This window comes from Haemaphysalis longicornis, unplaced genomic scaffold (assembly GCF_048455015.1).
Source record: "Haemaphysalis longicornis isolate Haplotype H1 unplaced genomic scaffold, Haemaphysalis longicornis Haplotype H1 scaffold_2, whole genome shotgun sequence".
Classification (NCBI taxonomy): domain Eukaryota; kingdom Metazoa; phylum Arthropoda; class Arachnida; order Ixodida; family Ixodidae; genus Haemaphysalis; species Haemaphysalis longicornis.
Genome location: NW_027526295.1, coordinates 15,261,279 through 15,272,688, shown reverse-complemented (window position 1 = coordinate 15,272,688; position 11,410 = coordinate 15,261,279).

Here is an 11,410-nt window from a genome sequence, read left to right as displayed (position 1 = left end):
GCTAAACCAAAGCATGCTGTGCGCAGTACGAACAGCAGAACGCATCAGTACTTCTATGTTTACATGTCCTTTCGTAACTTCCACTGTTTGTCCCATCATTCTTATTGCTTTGTTAAGAATGTGCCTCAAATTTAAGCACAAATCGCTCGTTCGTCTAGTTTGTAAGCTCTACCTAATTTGCATCTACTTCTGCCAGCCTCCGCCAATCGCAGAGCTTAGTTCATGTGACATCACAGGTTCTGTTGCGGGAAATGAGCTGGTGGGTCGCATGACCATTCCCGTTTTTCCTAATTATGTAGCTTATTTGAGCGAAGTTTACGTTAAAAGTGGTGTCAGTATGATTCTAACGAGACAATCTTTTGAATGAACCAAACTTGTGTTTTCTCTTCATGGCTCCTTTAAGGTGTCGATAGTCCGCGCAAAACCACCATGTGCCGTCTTTTTTCTTGACTAGCACCCCTGGTCTGGTGAAGCCCACGGGCTGCAGGAAGGCTCAATGATATCCTTCGCCAGCATCTTATCCACCTCTTGTTGGATTACTCACCTCTCAGCGCGGGAAACTCTGTACGGGCGTTTGTGAATTGGGCTTGCGCTCCCTGTATTAATTCGATGCGTGACCGACGAAGCTTTACCTAAAGGGCGATCTTTGAGATCGAAAATGTCCCAATAGGAAGCCAGCAGGTGGCGGAGCTTATCGAACTCTGCAGGGAAGAGATCGGGAGCCAACATCGTTGAGTATGGTTCTGTCGGGGAAGGCGCTCAAGGAAAGTCATTGGCGGGATGTTTTTGGGGATCGGCCGTTAAAACCGAAAGGTTGTACTCTCCTAAAGGGGACAGGACACCAAGCCTTTGGGCTGCGATTGCACGAAAATCTGAAATTTAGAAACGGAAGAGATGCTCTGCTTCGCTTGATTCTGACAACTGTGTGTGATAGTTTCGCTCTGCGCTCCAGTGGAACGGCTGTGGTTGGCGAGACGACGCAATCCCCGTCCGGTACAGGGGAAGAGATCAACAGCGGGACATAATTGAATGCCTGAGGCGGTAAACGAACATCTTCGAGACAGCAGAGATGCGCCAAGTGTTCTTCTATGGTGATTGGTGACACTGGAAGGTCGAGGTGGACGAGGCCGAAAGAACAATCGATGAGCGCTGAATGATTCGACAAAAAATCTTGGCCTAGAATAAGGTCATGGGTGTAGTGGTCTAAAGCGGCGAACAGGACTGTTGTGTCATGGCCAGCGATGGTGACGCGCGCGGTGCACATACCAGCGACCGCCGGGGTGCCTCCGTGAGCGACCCGGAGACACGAAGTGGCCGGCGTCAAAACTTTTCGCAGACGACACCGAAGCTTCGCACTCATGACTGACACTTGCGCCCCGGTGTCAATGAGTGCACTCACACCAACACCATCAACTTTAACGTCCAACAAGTTTTTTTCGGCTCGCAGTGTTATCAGAGGATTTTCAGGTCGGTCGGAAAATGCAGCGTCACCTCCGGGGGCTGCATCCTCTAGTTCTCCTGGGAGGGTCTCGAGTAGCTGGTCGGCGGGATCGGCGAGGAAAAGTGACGAGGAGAACGGGACTGGCGACGCTGCGGCGATGGGGAACGACCAGACCAGCGATTGTCGGCGGTATCGGTGGTGTTCGGCTGGGGCTGACGGCTGGAGTAGAAGCGTCGAGAAGGGTCGTCAGGGTTTCGGTAGAAGTTGTTCTGGCGGGGCGGAAATGGACGGCTCTGGCAGTATCGAGCCACGTGGCCTACACGTCTGCAGTTGAAACAGATCGGCCGGTCGTCAGGAGTCCGCCATTCATCAGCGAGACGGCTCTGTAAACGTGGCGGCATATTGTCGCGCCGACAAGGGCTGACGGCAGGACCATAACGAGCACATGGGTGACTCACGGAGCAAATTGGCTGCACCCCTAAGTTCAGCAGCTCTTCGCGCACAACTGCCTGAATGAGAGGTACAGGGACCGCGGAGGAGTTCTGGGCGTCGTGCGGGAAGCAAGTTGGGGCAATGGCCTCAATCTCGCGACGTACAATCCTTGTGATATTTTCCGGAGTTGGTGCCATCCCGGTGGAAGTGCGCTGTCGTGCAAGCGACTGGATGTTATCTTCGCAGGAAGAGGTTGCAGCCGTATTAGGGAGCTGGGTGAATTTTTGAACGATTCGGGGGCTTTTCGCCTGCTCAAAGCGACGACATTCGGCGATAAGGTGTCAACTTTATCGCAGTTCTTGAAAACCAGAAGGTTAAAAGCTATGCCTTTTAACACGTGGCCCACTTTTTCTTCCTCCGACATCTGACGGTCGACTTTGTAGCAAAGGGATAGCACGTTCTGAATGCAAGTAACGTACGATTCAGTGGGGCTTTGCACGCGGGAGGCAAGGTCATTTTTGGCTGCCAGCTTCAGACTCTCGGGCCGTCCGAACAAAGCCTTCAGCTCATCTTTACAAACGTACCAACTGGTGAAGCGGGCCTCAATTGTGTCAAACCAATCCTTGGCCGTACCTTTGAGGTAGAGCTCTAGGTTGGCGAGCATGAGTGTGGGGACCCAGCGGTTGTGGCTACTGACACGCTCGTACATAAGGATCCAGTCTTCTACTTCGGCGTCATCCGTGATAATGATTGCTATTGGTTTCCCCTTTGTATTTATTTATTTATTATACCTTACAGGCCCATTGAAGAGCATTGAGTAAGAGGGGTTACATTTTTGAAAGAACATCAAAAACAATAGTGGCGAAAAAGAAGACAAGTACACAATATAGAGTTTGGGTAATCGGCTTACAGAAGTAAATGAAACACGTCATACACGTTTCTAACTGACAATTATCACAAACGCACATGGTTTTTGTGGAATAAAATACATCACAAAAACACAAATACAAGGGGGAAACACCCATAAACAATAACAATATTATTCTAGCAATTCATCATTACATAATTACTAAGAAAAATGTCGGTGCAGATTTTCGGTAAAGCTATCTTGACTAAGTATGGATGCAATTTGGTCAGGAAGATCATTCCAGTGCATGATTGCTCGAGGCAATGCTGATGAATTGAAAGCAAGCGTTATGCCAAAAATGCGCGTGAAACCATGACTATTATGAAGGCGTCGTGACGTACGTACTGGGGCGTTAAGAGGAAGCGGGTTAGGTCTAACGCGATCTTTGTATTTATATGAAAAAGGCATAATAGCGCGATAGTGCGACGGGTATCTAGTGGCTGAAGTGATAACTCTTGTTTGATTTGGGTAACGCTAAGATGACGGTCGTACTTGCGTGTAATAAATCTGGCGGTTCTGTTTTGAATAGATTCCAGCTGGACGATTAGGTAGTTTTGGTGAGGGGACCAGATTTCCGACGCGAATTCTAGCTGTGGACGAATAAAGGTTAGATACGCATGTTTGCGGACAAGGGCTGGTGCGCATCATAAATTTCGTCGCAGATAACCGAGCGATTTAGAAGCTTTTGCGCAGATGGCGGAAATGTGGGTACTCCAAGAGAGATTAGTAGTTAGATGAACACCAAGATATCTATAGGAAGCGGCTTGCGAAACTGCAGTGTGGTTGATGGAATAAAGAAAATCTGAATTATGGGTGTTTCCGACTAAAAGATATTACTTTGCATTTACTCAAATTAAGTGACATTTGCCATGTATTACACCAATTGTAGATTATGTTTAAGTCATTTTGTAAGGAAAGGTCGTCGTTAAGGCTAGTAATCGTACGATATATAGTACGATCGTCAGCAAAGAGTCGTATCCGTGATGAGATGTTGAGGGGCAGGTCATTTATGTAGATCAGGAACAGTAACGGGCCCAGGACGCTGCCCTGCGGAACTCCACAAGTAACATCAGCGAGGTGTGAAGAAAAGTTGTTGACCACGGTAAATTGTTGGCGCATAGACAGATAGTTCCGAATTCATGATAAAGTTAAGAATCCAGGCAAAGGGCTGATAATTTTATAATGAGGCGGGAATGAGCAACACGGTCGAACGCTTTTGAAAAATCAAGGAAAATGCAGTCTGTTTGTTGGTTAGCATTCATGTTAGAGTGTAGGTCGGTTGTAAATTCCAGCAGTTGTGTATCACATGACAGGCCTTTTCTGAAACCATGCTGATGGACGAAAAAAAAGCTGTTGGATTTGAGGTGGTTATACACGTTAGATGCAATAATATGCTCCAGTAATTTACAGCATATGCACGTCAAAGAAATCGGGCGATAATTTTCGGGTGCATGTTTGTTATTGGATTTGAAAATGGGAACAACCTTGGCGATTTTCCAGTCGGGAGGTAACTGACCTGATGTCAATGATTTACTGAAAATATAGAACAGAATTTGTCTAGAGATGTGCACAGTGTTCTTTAATATTTTTGAATTGATGTTATCGACACCAGATGAAGTGGAGACTTTAAGACTGCCAATTAGTGAAGCGATGCCTTCAGGAGTAATATTAATTGGCTGCATATATCTGTAATCGGATTCGGGAACCATGGGTATGGTGGAATGATCTTCCTGAGTGAATACCGACGAGAAGAAATGGTTGAATGCATGCGTACACGCATGTTCCTGAAGGGGAACACCGTTGTCACCATGTAATACAATGTCATTATTAGAACGATTGTTTGAAATTGTCTTCCAAAACTTTCTGGGGTTATTTTTTAACAGCGAAGGTAAATCCTCAGAAAAGTATTTTTGTTTGGCGCTGTGTACTGCAGAGTTAGAAGTTCTCAGAAATTCCTTATATTCGGCCCATGACGACGCACTGGAAGTCGATTTAGCACTCTTATACAATCGTTTCTTTTTGTTTCGCATGTTTCTGAGTTGTCTGTTGAACCACGGATTAGATTGATCATTTTTAATTGTTATTAAAGGCACGTGTTTGTCGACCAGTTCGGCTATCTTGTTCTTGAAGAGCACCCAACTGTCATCTACAGACCGGGAACTGAATGAGGGTAGGAAGGATTCATTGAAGAATTCCTCCAATTCTGTTCATTTCCCTGTAATTACCTTTGTTATAATCGCGTATTTTTTTAATGATGGCACCGGGAAATTTTAAAGGTGTGTGAAATGTAAACTGAAGGAGCTAATGATCGCTGAACCTATCGATGTATGATACGGATCCTATGCTTTCCGGTGCAGTGGTTAATACAAGATCTAAGATGTTAGACCCTCGAGTGTGTTCGTCTATAACTTGAACAAGGTTGAAGTCTAGTCTAGGGTTAAGTTAATGAATTCGGTTGAAGTGCTACAGGGGGCTGAGAGGAGCGACCAATCAATGAGAGGGAAATTAAAGTCCCCGAAAAGGTAGACTATATCAGCAGGGCATTGTTTCAAGGCACAAGATATACTTTCACGCAGTTCCTTCAAGAAGGATGGATCGGAGTCAGGTGGACGGTAGCAGGCGCCTATTAAGACCTTATCAGATGCCGTCACGCATGCAGCCCAAGTTATTTCAACCGAAGCATTAGTTTCAACGGAAAACGACGTTATCCCGTTTCTAACTGCGAGCAGAACACCACCACCCCTCCTGTGTGTTCTATCGTATCTGTAAACGCTGTAGTTCCTCTTTTCGTTAAAAAGTTCGCTATCACTGATGTCAGAATGTAACCAAGTTTCAGTTAGCACCAAGATGTCGCTATTACTGTCGTCCAAGTAAGAGCATAACTGGTCACGTTTAGGAAGTAAGCTTCGAATGTTAGTGTACGTAACCTATAACGACGGCAATTCTTTACTTGAGTGGTTCTTAGGTCGCAAAGGGTGGACGCCTGTACTTTGCTATATGTTAGAAGCGATAATAGTATCAGTTACGGGGTCATATGTGCATGTTTTATTGTCCATGCGCATTCTATCCACCGATAGCTTAAATGTCTTATTTTCTTCTCTGGCGAAAGCTATTAGTTTTTTTCTGGATAGTCGGGTTGAGAAGGCGAAATCTTCACTTATCGAAAAACTCGACCCCTTAAGCCTGTGCGCCGAACCTAGAATGGTTTGTTTGTCCTTGAAGAAGCAGAACTTCGCAATTATGGGTCGGCATTTATCGGGAGCAAACCCTCCCAACCTATGCACGCGATCAAACAACGGGGACCAGAAGAAACACGTAGACACAGACAAGGCGCCACTTCCAACTAAACTTTAATTGTGAAAAACCCTGGATTAAATACACTGTTTTGACGTCATGCAAAAACGTCACACCAACAACGTGTGCCAACCAACACGTGTCCATCTAAAAACTGGAGTTCTTTGAATGATAATGTGACCTATGGTGTGCTGATACACTTATCTTCCGCCTTGTGAATGAAGTACGCCTCCACAATTTCTCTTTCTTGCCTATCTTTCACCCATTTTATAAACGTGGCCTGTCCGAAGAGCGGAGTGCATTTAGTTCCCTGCTGAGTGCACCTTTTGCAGTGCTCAGCCATGTGGCCCCCTGCGTTGTTTTTTACAGCCCAACAATGCTCGCGTGCTCTGTCGTTGAAACATCTGCCTGTTTGGCCAATATAACTCTTGTTACAACTCATGGGAATCTCGTATACAACTACCATGGTGCATTCCGTGCATAATTCGCCGTGCTTCTTGGAGCACGATTGCCGCTTCCTTTCCTTCATCATAGGACAAACCTTCCCTAATTTTCAGGGCGCGCTAAACCCCACATTGATGTCGTACCTTTGAGCAACTTTTTTGAGGTTATGCGAGATCCTGTGCCAATACGGGATAACGTGAACTTTCTTTTTTTCCATTTTCTTCTGTATGTCCCCTTCCCTCTGTTTTTGTTTGGTGAGAGATAGGCAAGAAAGAGAAATTGTGGAGGCGTACTTCATTCACAAGGCGGGAGATAAGTGCATCAGTAGACCATCGGTCACATTATCATTCAAAGAACTCCAGTTTTTAGATGGACACGTGTAGGTTGGCACACGTTGTTGGTGTGACGTTTTTGCATGACGTCAAAACAGTGTATTTAATTCTGGGTTTTTCACTATTCAAGTTTAGTTGGAAGTGGCGCCTTGTCTGTGTCTACGTGTTTCTTCTGGTCCCCGTTGTTTAGCGCCTCAAATTTATTCAGTATATATATGTTCAACCAACTAGCCCTGATCAAGCTTTTGTTTCTGTCATTTAAGCTGCTTAAAGTGTCGCTAGGTGTAGAAGATGTCGTGGTGCATTGCGACGCAACTTTATTCTACAGTGTTCCTAGCCGTTCGGCCAGGCGCTTGAGCTCGCTATCGGTCGCATCTTGCCGCTCCTTCAGACCTTTCAGTTCAGTTAAAATAGCATCCTGCCCTGCTTCAAGCTTGCCCATACTTTCAAGGATAGAAGCAAGTGTTTCGGCCATCTTAGTTTCAAGCGTTACAGGATTGGGTTGAATTCCGGGGTGCAATTCAACGTCCCCCGAGAGTACAAGCATAAAATATACAAGGTAAGCATTTGTAGTAGTAGAGCACAACAACTGGTACAGAAATTTTCGCCAGGACTCGAGCATGTCGGGGGGGGGGGCACGACACCGCGAAAAAGAAAGGGTCGTCAGAACGAACACAATAAGCAGCGTGCTGTGGGTCACTGACCTGCGTCAAGAAAGGCGCTCTCATGTCTGCGTTCCTCGCGGTGACGTGCCCCGACTGACTCCGGTGCGAGAGCTCCTTAAGTAGGCATGGAGGAATGCCGGGGACGGTGATAGTTCTCGGGAGAAGGAGGGAAGAAGAGGCTGCGACGGGGACCGGCAGTTTTTCCGCAGGGCGCGTTGGTATGTCGCCGGCCAGGGTATGGTGGGTCTGCTCGCGACAGCCGTGTGGGTCCAGGCGGGCGGCGGTGAAAATCCGGAGACTCGACGTGATGTTCGCAAGCAGGACGACTTGCGTCAAGAAAGGCGCTCTCATGTCTGCGTTCCTCGCGGTGACGTGCCCCGACTGACTCCGGTGCGAGAGCTCCTTAAGTAGGAATGGAGGAATGCCGGGGCCGGTGATTGTTCTCGGGAGAATGAGGGAAGAACAGGCTGCGACAGGGACCGGCAGTTGTTCCGCAGGGCGCGTTGGTATGTCGCCGGCCAGGGTATGGCAGGTCTGCTCGCGACAGCCGTGTGGGTCCAGGCGGGCGGCGGTGAAAATCCGGAGACTCGACGTGATGTTCGCAAGCAGGACGACCTGCGTCAAGAAAGGCGCTCTCATGTCTGCGTTCCTTGCGGTGACGTGCCCGGGGTGATGACATGTCATCTTACCAAAAAGGAACAATATACTCATTTTTACACTCTTGGTTTAATACTAGCGCTGCTTAGGGCAGGCATAAAAAGCTTATTAGGCACAAAATACTTTTTTTTCCTGTTACAGGCGGTAACTGTCCTAGGCAATATTCCCCTCTCTGATTTTCGTCCACCAGCATTCTAATCTTCTTTTCGTCCCCTCGACAGCCTTGAAATTACCTCCTCTGTGATACCCTCAAATCCTAGGGCTTCTGGAAGCCCAATATTTCCTTCATGTAGATTTCGATTGATATCCTCACATTCTAACACTATGTGCCGCATAGTTTCTGTTTCTTTTCAGCAGACCACGCAGACCCCATCATTTTGTGAATACGTACTTCCCTACAAAACTCTTAGTTCGCAGGCAACCTGCTCTAGCCTCAAAAAGCAAAACACTGCCCTGGGAGTTATCCTAGAAATTTTCCTTTCTGATGTTCAATTTCTCAGCCCTGTACATCTCTAACGACGTAATAGATTCCATTTTTTCCCGCCATTTATTCGTTTCAATTTGTTTCAATTTCAATTTTGTTTATTTCCACTCCACGGAGCAGTGGGCTCGGAAATAAACCTCCAGCGAGCTTGACAATGTTCCCGAGCCCAACAGAGTACGGCAACATGATGATGATAAATTCTTTTATTAGGAAGGGGAGGACCGAAGGTCGCTGGAGGGGGAAGAGGGGGAATAGGGAGGGAGGTAGACACCCACTAAATCACGCTCGCCAGGCCACTGGCAACGCCAAACTCGGCTAAGGTCACCAGGTGTTGAGGATGTTCGAGAATGTCCCTATGTAATGCTTCCATATTTGAATTTTGAAAAACACTATGGTTTAGTCTATGAAGATCAAAAGCGGAGCAGTGCAGAATAAGATGGTCCATGTTTGCTTCACACACAGTGTGGCAGAAGGTACATGTGCAGGGGGCAGCGGTGCCAATGCCCTTCTTCCGGTCAGCAAGTGTCTGCCATTTATGGATCATATGAGGTGTAGTGGCCGTGTTGGCAAGTACTTTGTTAATAAATATTTCTTGCGATCGGCTGAGGGGTAAATTCTTAAAGATTTGTGGAGGGGTAATGTTTTTTAATCTCTCGCGGTGAAGAAACCGGAGGTAGCGTCGTACTCGCGCCATTTCGAAGTGGCCGCCTGGCAGCGAGTCCGCGTAGGGCTTCAAGTTTAAGCAAAAAGTACGCAGGTGTGATAGGGAGCATGAGTAAATATCTAATCCAGTTCTGGCTAAGCTGTCTAAAAGCGAAGGAAGGGTGTGACGCAACATTTGAACGCCGTAATTTGTTCTAAGCGTCGTTATGTGGAATTTTTTATTGTGGCGCAAGGTATACATTTGGGCATGCGCTTTTAGCTCGGATCTCCCGACCTCCGCGAGTACGGCAACATGCATTTACAATAATGCAATCACAATCCTCCCTGTGTTGCAAAAAAAAGAATGGTACACGTAATTGTAACAAAGCAAAGTAGTAAACCATTTACACAATGTTGAAGAAAAAAAGCTGATCGGTATAACATAATACACTGTGAATTTGTACACTCCTATACATAAACAAACCACAAAAATGAGCACAACAGGGACAAGCGTGATAGCGCAAATACATGTAATGCAGCAGCGTTTTCGAAGAGTAACATTAAAAAAGTGCAACAATTCAAGTACACATGCTAGCAATTCAAATTCAATTCAATCAGATGCAACAATAAAAAGCAGAAAAAAAAATACACGCAACGAAACAGCGTTCTCGAGAAGCAACAAAAAAGAGAGGTGAATACATTTCGTTATGGCTTCAAGTTTAAGCAAAAAGTACGCAGGTGTGATAGGGAGCATGAGTAAATATCTAATCCAGTTCTGGCTAAGCTGTCTAAAAGCGAAGGAAGGGTGTGACGCAACATTTGAACGCCGTAATTTGTTCTAAGCGTCGTTATGTGGAATTTTTTATTGTGGCGCAAGGTATACATTTGGGCATGCGCTTTTAGCTCAGCTTGCTCACAGAGAAAACATAGGTTATTTTTTACTTCGAGCTTAATGCGAGTCGCAGTTGATACATACAAAATATCTTCGGTACGTTGGCAACGTGAAAAAGTTCTGCTGTTGGGTGATCCCTCGGTAAATTGTAAATTATCCTTAAAGCCTTTTTCTGTAAAAGATGCACTTTCTCGAGATTTTGTGTTTGTAGCTGTCCCCCAGACGAGAGTGCAGAAATTCAGGTGCGACATAAATAATGAATTAAACAAAAGCAATTTGATACTTCTTAGAAATAGATCACGGTGACGGTACAAAATGCCAAAAAACGTGCAGCTTTAAGACACACCTGATCCACACATGTTTCCCATAGTAATTTGTCTGTGATCCACACACCCAGTGTTTTGAATGAGTGTGTAATTTCAATATGCTCAGAGCCATATTTTAAATTCTTGGAGATAGAAAAGGTTTTACCCTTAGGCCGGAAGAACATGGCTTTAGTTTTAGAAACATTTATTTCCAAGGCATTCTGGTTTGACCAATTTGCGGTGTCAGAGAGTGCTTGATTCGCCTGATCAATTATTTCGTTTGGGTCTATACCACTGAGACATATCGTCGTATCGTCGGCATAAATGGTAAAAAACGCATGTGAGCTAATGTTAATAATATCGTTGATATATGGGATGAACAAAAACGGTTCCAATATGCTGCCCTGGAGTACGCCGCAACGAAATTGTAAAAGCTCTGAAGTACTTCCGTTAAAGGAGTACTGACACGAAATTTTTATGTTACGTTTTTTTCGCTGCTATGCGTGCCTACCAGCCCACTAATCATAGAATGACAGATTAGACGGTCGAGCGCAGCGTAAACATTCATTTACGGCGTCGTTTATTCGTGCCAGTTTCGGTTTCGACAAAAAAACGCCGAGCGGCCGCCATGACAGCATGTATCACATGGCGTCATCATTCTTGCCGTATCGCTGCCTCTCTGGAAGCGCGCGCGAGCGAGCGCACGCGCGCGCCCAGACCAGCCGAGGTTTTCGCCGTCCCCACATGCCCGGGCAGCATGACGTCAGTCCCAAAACCATGACGTGTACACACGCCCGAGCAGCGCGCGCCAACCACAGCCAGCGCGTCGGCTTCGTCACGGGAGAAGTGCAGCTTGCTGGGCCAGTTGGTACATTTTGAAGGTGAAAAAAACCAGCGAAATAGACGGAAGACGTA